Source organism: Danio rerio, chromosome 3, assembly GCF_049306965.1.
Source record: "Danio rerio strain Tuebingen ecotype United States chromosome 3, GRCz12tu, whole genome shotgun sequence".
In the NCBI taxonomy this organism is placed as follows: domain Eukaryota; kingdom Metazoa; phylum Chordata; class Actinopteri; order Cypriniformes; family Danionidae; genus Danio; species Danio rerio.
Window position 1 is genome coordinate 21,409,785 of NC_133178.1, and position 10,216 is coordinate 21,420,000.

The window sequence follows — 10,216 nt, forward strand, 5'->3', positions numbered from 1 at the left end:
TGACTAAAAATGTCATTGCAGTAAGTTTTTTTTTTTTTTTAACAGTACAAAATAGCAAAAAATATGAAAAAGTACAGATCCATTAGGGTAATGAGAATTTAGGGAGCAAAAGTTGCATAATTGTCATGAAATTAATGTCACAGTGTGAAACCTGGAACTGTCGTACAATTAGGATCATTTTCATTCATTCCATTTTCCCCCCCGTTGATTTGGGGTGAAATTAATCCTGACAGGTTTTATGAGATTCAAGGGGAGAATAGCAAGTCATCCATGAAATCACTCCTGGGTGCTTTATGATAATATGAGAGTTCGCATTTTAAAATGTCAAATTGCAAGATGGTGAAAGAACAGAAAAGGCAAGGGTGCGAGACACAAGCTATCATATAACAAGACACTAAGACTTCTCAGTGGTCAATTGGTCTCTGAGGACTCCAGGTGTAAGTATGAGACACAAAAGAGCTTCCTAATGTCACATATGATTGCATGTGAAGACAATAGTGGTAAATGACGTGAAGGAGCTGATGTCTTCTAGTCTGTCTGTTATTTCTGACCGAATTCTCTAATGCTCCCTTTCCCCCCGAACCGTTTTCCATGAGCCTGATGAATCTACTGTTGCTATGCAACGTTCTGCTGTCGCTTAGTGAAGCATTAATTAGAGTGTTACATTTGAATACCGTCGTTATCGCCTCTCAGAATTGCCTTGGCTGGCATATTTGCACTCAACTTAAAGAATCCACCGCAGTGAATAAAACAGTATATCTGATCTCTTTCTCTTTTTAATGTGAACACTATTGCTGAAGAATTTTTGTGCAGATCCATATATATATATATATATATATATATATATATATATATATATATATATATATATATATATATATATATATATATATATATATATATATATATATATAATCTGAACATTGGATGAAGTCAGTTTAAAAAATCCTGTTTTATTATTATTTTATAATATATAAATAATTTTTTTGTATTATATTGCTGAATTCTTTAATTTAAAATAGTATTATTGTTATTAGTAATAATAATAAAAATAATAATAATAATAATTATTATTATTATTATTATAAAAAGGAAAATAATAATAATAAAAATAGTAATAATAATATATTATATTCTTTAGCAGGTTGTTGTTGTTGTTAATAATAATAATAATAATAATAATAATAATAATAAAAGAAAATAATAATAATTATAGAAAGAAATATAATTCTTATGATAATAATAATAATAATAATAAAAGTAAATAATATTATTAATTATGTTTGTTGTTTTGTTATTATATAATATAGAAAGATATAATAATAATAGTAATTATTATTATTATTGTTATAATCATCATTATAGTAAATGTGTTTACAATATATTTACAATATATTATAAATATATTTATAGTAAATGTTTATTATTTGTTTATTTCAGCATTTTTTTTCTGTACACCCTTTGTCTTTCTTTTAGTAAAAAGTGATCAATACTATATAACAACATAATAATTATGGCTATGTAGTTTGTATGTAAAATATCAGGTGGTTTATTGTTCTTCAGGTTGCCCATTGATGTCATCACCTCTGAAAAGCAGCAAATGGTCAATTGTTCGATTTTCCCCTTATTTGTATTCTAAAGGTGTCGCTGAGATCCTTAATTTTTCTGACAGCTCGAGTGAGCAATAGGCTGAAAGAGAGAGTGAGAGAGTGTGGACTGGAGCGCTGCCATGTGCAGGATGGGATTTCAGGACCACTAACCTGACTGGGAGAGCAAAAATACAATGAGCCCATCCTGCACAATTACATTACAGCTTCCCTTCGTCTTGCCTCATACATCTCCACTACCTCTGTCAGATAAAGTGACAGGACTCTTTTAGCTGACGAAGGCAAGGCACTGCAGATGAATGGGTTTGAAAGGAAGAAGAAATATTATTTTTATTATTATTATTATTATTAGTAGTAGTAGTAGTAGTAGTAGCAGCTGTTGTTGTTGTTGTTCTTGTTGTAGTTGTATTAGTGGTAGTTGTTGTTATCTCTAATCAACCCCTACACAATTTAAATAAATTTAAAGTCTCTTCAAGTGCACTATTCCAAGTCTATAAAATATTTAGCATTTTAACCAACAGTACCTACACATATTATTGATATTATTGTTTTACCTTTTTTTTTTGAGAAATAACAATAATAATAGGCTACGCATATTGACCTTTATTTTACAGTACATCTACAGAATTTTGAGAAAATTGTGATCTTTATTTTTAGCAAAAACAATAAAAAAATTAGCCAGAATCATGCAGCCCTATTATTATTATTATTATTATTATTATTAGTAGTAGTAGTAGTAGTAGTATTAGTAGTAGTAGAATTAATAATAGTAATAATAATAAGTAAAAGTAAATAATATTAATTTATATATATATATATATATATATATATATATATATATATATATATATATATATATATATATATATATATATATATATATATATAAAACTACTACTAAATTGTCTGTAGTGTATAAGTGTGAGTGTGGATGTTTCCCAGAGATGGGTTGCGGCTGGAAGGGGATCCGCTGCGTAAAAGCTTAGCTGGATGAGTTGGCGGTTCATTCCGCTGTGGCGACCCTGGATTAATAAAGGGATTATTTGCTACTATTTTATTTTAATATAAATAAATTAAATGCTGTTTATAAATATTTAGCATAAAAATCTGAACATTGGATGAATTAAGTTTTAAAATATATATATATTTTTGACATTAGTCAAAGGTTTTCACAGAGGAGATTTTATTTATTATTTTTTTTATTCCTCCTTAATTCAGAAAATAGTTTTCATATATAAGGGGGAAAATATTGTAACTATTTGTTGTAGAACAAATTGTTTTATATAATCAGGAAATGATGTATAAACACATCCCACAGAATATAGCTATGAACTGTGAAGTGTTTGTAAGCGTTGCTGAAGGCAGAAGCTCTTTGCAGAAAAAAAAAATCTCTTTTAAAGCCTTTTAAAATCTGTATTGTTATTGACATCTACAGATAGAAACTGATAAAGCATGATAAAAGAAATACTAAAATGTGTATTTCGGATGTTTTGTTTACACTACACTGAAAAATAATGTCAAACCTGTATTTCTGTTTTTTTAAAAACATTTATATTTTGGTGCTATTCCCATTACTGTCATCTTCCGCTCAGCATACGGTATCCCAAACTAAACACAGGAAGCTCTGTCACAGCAGTGCCATAAATTTCCCTTCCTTTCAACAGCAGCCACTGCCATTCTCAAAAACAAAGGGGAAGTTCTGTGTTGTGTGCGTGGGCAATAAACTGCTAAAGCAGCATTGCCATTCATTGTGTATATACATGTGCTATTGCTCTATATAAAACATTTTAATTAATACGTTTACATGGACATCAGTAATTGAATCATTTGCCTTAATCTGAATAAGACAATAATATGATTAAGGTGTATACATGAGTTGCTTTTTTGAATGGCCCATTTATGATCCCGTTTTACATGTTATAGCACATAATTTGATTAACGTTGTTGATTCTTCACGAAATCCTCCAGAGATGCATGTAATTTCGGGTGTTTCATTTTTAATTTATTGACTTTAACTGCAGTTTGGCACTTTCACTTTTATTCAGGAACATTTCATGTTTGCCCCGATGACAAACGAGATAGTGGATGTGAGTATGAACTACTGGAAGAGTGTAGTTTTGATGAAATATTTGAACTGCACACCACATGGAAAAACCCTTTGCATTTCGCAATGTATGTGTCTGTGGTCCTTCACTGACTCGGTAGGTGCAGACAATAGTTTCAAACAGCTGTGTGTGCATAGACTATCCTGTTGCAAAATGCGGCAAAAATCCTACACAACAGTAATAGTTTGATTAACTATAAGCCTCTTCAGCTGCTCCAGAATGCAGCAGCACGAGTGGTCTTTAATGAACCTAAAAGAGCACATGTCACTCGGCTGCTTATCCGTTTGCACTGGCTGCCAGTTGCTGCTCGCATCAAATTCAAAGCTCTGATGTTTGCCTACAAAGCGACTTCTGGCTTTTCTCCTTATCTGCTCTCACTTCTGCAGATCTATGTGCCCTCCAGAAACTTGAGTTTTGTGAATGAACGTCACCTCGTATTTCCATCCCAAAGAGGGAAGAAATCACTTTCCTGAACGCTCGCGTTCAATCTGCCCAGTTGGTGGAATGAACTCCCTAACTGCATCAGAACGGCAGAGTCACACGCTGTTTTCAAGAAACGACTAAAAACTCAACTATAAACTATAAACTTCCTAATCTGCAATTGCCTCTCTGGATATACCACTAACTGTACTAAAAAAAAAATAAAACTTACTAATACTTTCCTTCTTAGACTTTACAGACCTGAAACTTGCCTACAGCACTTATTCATTGTTGCTCTTATAGTTGTGTAAATTGCTTACTTGTCCTCATTTGTAAATCGCTTTGGATAAAAGCGTCTGCTAAATGTAAATGTGATTAAGGTGTTTACATGCTTGTACTGCACTTCAGTAATGCGACTAAAATCGGCAAACTCCAAGTCTTGATCTGATTTCTGTTTAGTTCAATTATGACTTTAGTTGGAATCGCTGTTTACATGTTAGACTCTTAATCAGAGAACTGTCTTAATCATATTAAAATCGGATTATTGGTGTCCATGTGAGCGTAATCATTGTAGAAGCTGCTCAGGTACTATTTTATTTTAGTTAGGTTCACATCTGGCCAAGTACAGTTCAGATATCTTGATCTCATTTTATCAAGGCTTGATCTGGAGGTAACTTGTAAGAACTCAAGTTAGATGGTTGTCTCCATGAATCCATGATCTGCTGTTTTTAGTTGTTAGGATGAGATGTAATTAATCTAGTTCTTGTCTAACTGTGCATGCTCATTCTGGCTTTTCTCCTGCTTATCTGCTCTCACTTCTGCAGATCTATGTGCCCTCCAGAAACTTGAGTTTTGTGAATGAACGTCACCTCGTAGTTCCATCCCAAAGAGGGAAGAAATCACTTTTCCCTTTTTTGTAGGCATGAGGAGGCTGAGATCGAAGATTAAAAATCTATTGTAGTGTACACCGGCATTACCTTTTAATTTTTGGACCATTCATTCATTCATTCATCCATTAATTTTTTAAGTCTTATTTTTCTGGTTTCTGTTTTTTATTTAGTTTTTCTTTAAAGGGGTGGTCCACTACAATATAAAATGTTAAACTTTAACATTTTTCACATATTTGGACATCATTTTTCTCTAAGAGTACATTATATCAAAAGATGATAAGCCTTAAGAGGTTAATCCATATTGGGTAAAAATGTCCAATGCATATCATAGCTATTAACATAATTGTTACTGCGGTTCGCATTTACAGCTAAACTCTTTTATTTACCTTTATTTATAGTCATTTTAATTGAAAAAAATGATTTTAGTGTACTTTTGCTGAATGAAAAAGTTTTGTTGACCCCAAATGTTTGAGTGTTAATATAATGTATGAAGTCAGAAGTTCAATGTTTGCTTCCAAACAGACCCACGGCCTTTATACTGCGACTACTGAGCTGTCAAAACTCAGACAGAAACGTAAAGCCCTTCATATGAGCGGTGAAAGGAGAGGAGACGCTGCCCAATTATTTTGACTGTGTGAATCAAAGTAAGAAGTGAAGCAGGCAATTCTTTGAAAAGCAACCAGAACAAACGGGCAGGGGCTCTTTTTGAAGATGTGTGGACCCTTTGATTTCAGGCTCTCCATTAAATCTGTTCAAACCCTTGGCTGTGGGATGGCAGATACAGCTGTGGCGCCTGATGCCCCCCATATCACCTCACATCTCCCACTCCTGCACCCCTGCTGTTCTCATGATGTGTGTGCTCGTACTTGGGTGAATACACACACACACACACACACACACACACACACACACACACACACACACACACACACACACACACATGTATACACAGTTGAAGTCATGATTATTAGCCCCCCTGTTTATTTTTCCCCTAATTTCTGTTTAACGGAGAATAGATTTTTTTTTCAACACAATTGCAAACATTATAGTTTTAATAACTGATTTCTAAAACCTGATTTATTTTGTCTTAGCCATGATTACAGTAAATAATATTTTACTAGATATTTTTCAAGACACTTATATATACCTTAAAGTGACATTTAAAGGCTTAACTAGGTTAATTAGGTTATTGATTAATAATTTTGACCTTAAAATGTTTTTTAAAAATTAAATAAAACAAATAAGACTTTCTCCAGTGGAAAAAAATATTATCAGACATACTGTGAAAATGTTTTTGCTCTGAAAACATTATTTATATTGTTAAATTATTGGTGTCTTTGATGCAGCAAGTCCAGAGACTGTTGTGTACACTATGATTTTATTTAAAATTCAATGTGATATGACTAAAAAGTGGTCGTAAACACGGAGTAGACTTTATAGCTGCCTGTACCTCTGAGTGGTGACCTGCTGCAAACATAGGTCTACATCACAGAAAATACAACTGGCCTCTGAGCGAGCTGAGAAAGGATCACATGAGCTCTACTAGTGCTTCTATTGGTAGTCGCTCAAGAAAGTCACTCTGCATTTGCATGTAGTTGAAGGTTTCTCAATATTGCAGCGTCGCTTGACACGCTCACCTGACCGCTGTCATTCGCATAGATGGAAGTCACTCTTCACTTGCTTGTCGCTTATGTCACTTTGTCTATTTGACGCTGAGAGTCGCTCGTAGTGTGAATGAGGCTTTAGACTTGTGCTGGTATGTTCTATGTAGAATAATTTTGAAATGTCAGTCAGATTGTTTTTATCTTCTCCATATTTTAAAAATTTGCAATCTATTTCGGTTTCACTAACTTCCCTGAGATATGTATGTTGGATTTTTATTTATTTATTCTTTTTGATGTGCATCATGATTAAAGTGCAGTTGTTACCTCTAATTTAAAAACCATTGCAGATTCATCCAGTTATAAAGCAAATAAAGGTTTTGGAACAAATCGGAATCAGACATGGAAAAATATGATCGGTACATCTCTGGTTCATAGAAAATGCCATAGGGCTCACTAATCGAAATCCACAGTAATTGTGCAAAGTCAGATCATATCAGTAATTTTCACAAATTAAAAAAAAATAGATCAAATTTTACACTGTGTCAGTCATGTTTGCACATTGTCTCCGGAAATTTTGTCTATCATAAAAACATGACAGATAGATGTGGATTGACTTTTAAATCCATTACCAGCATTTTGAGATTTCAGAGCCACCATACAGTACAACATGAACATCAAAATGCAGAACAGCATCTGATTTCATTCACTGTGTCTCAAAGCACAAAGCATTTCATGACAAACAAAGTGCAGAATACAAAGAGACTGAATATAAAGACAGATTGTGGCAGAGGATTGCAGAACAGCTTTGAAAACAGGATAGGTACTAATTTCTGATTTCAGAAGGTATACTTAAGGAAGCGAATTCTCCTTTCTCTCTTTGCAATCTAAGGATGCTTCTTCATTATTCAGAAAAGTGAGAACAACAACAAAAAATCACTTAAAGTATTTATTAGAATGACAACTATTAAAAAAAAAAAAACACATATGGAAATATGGTAAGCTAGGGCTAACTTTTAATACAGATTCAACAAATGCCCATAGTGGTCTTAGTGGAGTTTTTAGTGTGCAAATGTAAGCAAATATTTTAGCTGCTGAATCAAGGACTAGCAGGATATTTTATAGTATATTCACGCCATTTAGGTGGCTCTTTTGGTCGCTTGATTTATTCCTGTGTCAGGTAAACAGAGTTCACAGATCCAGAAATGAACTATAATGACATACCAGAAGAATAATGCGCACCTTTCTACTCTTTGTTTGAAACCTGACACACCAGCATGGCTCAGGTGAAATCTTGACTGTTTGTCTGTTGTCAGGTTTTGTTTATCCTGTCAGTCGCTCTCATCTCTCTGCCTCAGACGGATGTTTCATTGTCACTTATTGACTTTTACTCTATTTCTGAGAGTCATGGTACACAGGTGAGTTTGTAAACATGTGATTACACAACATTTTGAACACGCTGCAGTTAGTGCAGTTTTACAGACGGCTAATAATTTTGACTTCAAATGTATATTATATTACCTAATTTTTGTTTAACGGAGAGATTTTTTTCAACACGTTTCTAAACATAATAGTTTTAATAAGTCATTTCTAATAACTAATTTCTTTAATCTTTGCCATAATGACTGTACATATTATTTTACTAGATGTTTTTCAATATACTAACATTCTGCTTAATGTGACATTTAAAGGTTAATTAATAAAGTTTGTGTATAAACAATGGTTTGTTCTGTAGACAATTGGAAAAAAAAATTGCCGAAGGGGACAATATTGACCTTAAAATGGTTTTAAGAAATTAAAAACATAATTTATTCTAGCCAAAATTAAACTTTTCAAAAAACTTTTCAAAACTTTTCCAACATAAAACTTTTTCCTGAAGAAAAAATATTATAGGCAATACTGTGAAAATTTCCTTGATCTCATAATTTGGGAAATATTTAAAAAATAAAAACAATTAACAGGAGGGCTAATCGTTTTGCTTGTATATATTCATCATAATATATATTTTTTAATGTATTTGTTTCATAGTTTTTCCTCTTTTTCTATATTCATCATACATGATGTTACATGCTAATACAGTATGTGAACCTGGACCACAAAACCAAGTGATAACACCTTAGTTCAAGTAACAATTTACACCATTTACTACCGGGTTATTATCTGCATATCATTGAGACATTAACTGTTAGCACTTATCAAATATGATCAACACAATCTCATGGCAATTCGTAACTTTTTCATTTAGTGGCTAATTCGTACGATATAATTCGTACATTTTAGTACGATTTGCTCATCCCCCAATGATGGTTGGGTTTAGGGGTGGGGTTAGGTGCCACGCCTCCTTTTTAAAATCATACAATTTCATACCCCTGAACTCAAACGAATTCGTACGAATTAGCCACTAAACTAGCAAAACGTAAAATACTTAGGTTTTCTCGTGAGATCTGGCTGAATATGATCTTTTTTCACATCACTAATCTAACCCAAAACCTAAACCTAACCACTACCTAATACAGGAAGCAGCTAATTAGTAGTTTATTAAGATAAAAGTCTCAGTTAATGATTTAATAATGTATGTTAATAGTCTGAATTGTACATTAAAATAAAGTGTGACAAACCAATTCTTATGTTGCACTAGCCAACAATATACTCTGAGTCAAGTTTATATTATTTTTTTTATTCCAAAAACTATTGAAATATTGATAAATATGATTTATTTCCATGTTATTGTAAAGAAATGCCTATTTGCCCACTTAAAGTTTCTGATTCTCATTTAGTAATGGCATGTTAATAGTCTGAATTGTACATAAAAATAAAGTGTGACAAACAAAGTGTTAAGTTGTGCCTGTTTATTGTTGGGAATAGCCAACTCTACAGTATGAGTCAAAATTAATATTCAATTCAATTCATTTTTATTTCTATAGTGATTTTACAATGTAGATTGTGTCAAAGCAGCTTAACATAGAAGTTCTAGTAAATTGAAATTGAAACGTATGTCTGATTGAAAAGTTGAAGTTCAAGTTTCACTGCTAAAAGTCCAAACACTGAAGAGCAAATCCATCGATGCACAGCTCCACAAGTCCTATGACAAAAACTATTGGAATATTAAATGAAGATCATGTTTCATGAAGACATTTTGCTAATTTCTTACCATAAATATGTCTTTATTTTGGTTTGGTAATATTCAATAATTTGAAAACATTTCAATAGTAAGATGTATTTTCATCCCTCATATTACAAATTTTAAAATAGTTGTATCTTTGCCAAAGATTTTCCTCTCCTACATCAATGAAAAGCATATGTATTTAGCATTTGGATGATGCATGAATCTCAATTTCTAAAAATGTACAATTACAACTGGTTTTGTGGTATAGGGTAACATGTAATATTATTTTTAGAGCTTCTGTTTGTTTTGAGCATCTTCCTGTTTTTTGAACTACACTTTATGTTTCTTCCTTGTCATAGTAGACAGCTACTCTAGCTCTGCGTTAAAATAAGTTTTAGTTGATAATCTGCCCACTTGTAGTTTCTAATAGCAACAGATGAGAATCAGGAATCATGAATAAATGGAGCGCGTGTATGTGTTTATAAAC

At 32.5% G+C, this 10,216-nt stretch overlaps 1 protein-coding gene across 3 annotated transcripts in view; it reads left to right on the top strand.

Annotated features, from left to right (window-relative positions):
* The window catches only part of tanc2a (tetratricopeptide repeat, ankyrin repeat and coiled-coil containing 2a), a 248,094-nt gene that overhangs the window by 96,642 nt on the left and 141,236 nt on the right, over nucleotides 1-10,216 (top strand). The gene's annotated exons all lie outside the window — the stretch shown is intronic.